Here is a 1,126-nt window from a genome sequence, read left to right on the forward strand (position 1 = left end):
CGATCTTTGTTGTCACTTTGCTTCACATTTTTCTGATTTAAAAAATGGTTATGGAATGGATTAACCTTATTTACATTGAACCTTATGGGGAAATTGGACTTGGCTCATGGCCAGTTTGGGTCACGACCAGAGTCGTGGAAAGGGTTAAGTTCGTGAGCCGAGGTCCCGCTGGATTTTGTGCGTGTTTTGTGCACATGCCGCCTATTCAGCGGCCCGTCGGCCATGTTTTTCTCCTCTGCTCTTGCAAGCCTCCATGTTTGTCACCGCATTCAAATGGGGGCTTCTGCTCGCCATTGCACAACTCCAGCTGAATTCAAATATAGCTGTGTCGTTTAGGAAGGATCCCAAAAGCATTGCATAGGAGTTGCAACTCACTAAATTTGCCAAGCAGTTGCTGTGCAGGGCTAGAAGGAACAGGTGAAGACAGCATCGACAGACAGCCCCGCACTGGGGCCAGAGCCAAAAAGAGAGCAGCACACCATGCTTGTGCCTTTGTCTCCGGACAATTCCAGCTCTCCCTGCAGTTCAACCAGGTTCTGATCCATACATGCTAATTGGCCCCTTTAGCAATTTCAGGCATGGAAAAAGAGAACATTGACATCTGCTGGGTTTGAAAGTGCAGCTTCGAAAGTGAGTTCTGTGAGGCAGAAATGTAAAAACGTTGGGGCCTGTTTTGCACTGTGCAAGACTTTTCTGTGGCCAGTGAAGTACAAAGGGGATTGTTTTGGGACAAAGGGCAGCTCGGATTGCTCCGTGTATAGGGAAGGCGCTAACCAAAGCTTAAGAGGAAAGAGAACGGTCGGGCCGAGCACAGGAAACGGAATCTGCCGGTTCCCAAGAGGAACCTTGAACGAGGCATGCCCGTGGGGCAGGGAGCGGCCAGAGGCCGAGGCTGGGGCATGCCCAGGGAGGCCCAGCCCGCGCTCGCCCTTTGCTCCCCGGACTGGCCTGCAGGGGCCGCGGGGTCGCCTGAGCCCCAGCAGCCCGGCCGGCCCCTGCTGGCCCGCGGGGCGCGCCCGGGCGCAGGCGGCGACGTTCAGAGCCCGCACGTGAGTCGGGCGCCCGGCTGGAAGCGGGGAGCCCAGGGCCGGGGGTGTTTCCGGGGCGAGCGCCCCACGAAGCCGCC

Source organism: Varanus komodoensis, unplaced genomic scaffold (genome assembly GCF_004798865.1).
Source record: "Varanus komodoensis strain SLA01 unplaced genomic scaffold, ASM479886v1 scaffold88, whole genome shotgun sequence".
In the NCBI taxonomy this organism is placed as follows: domain Eukaryota; kingdom Metazoa; phylum Chordata; class Lepidosauria; order Squamata; family Varanidae; genus Varanus; species Varanus komodoensis.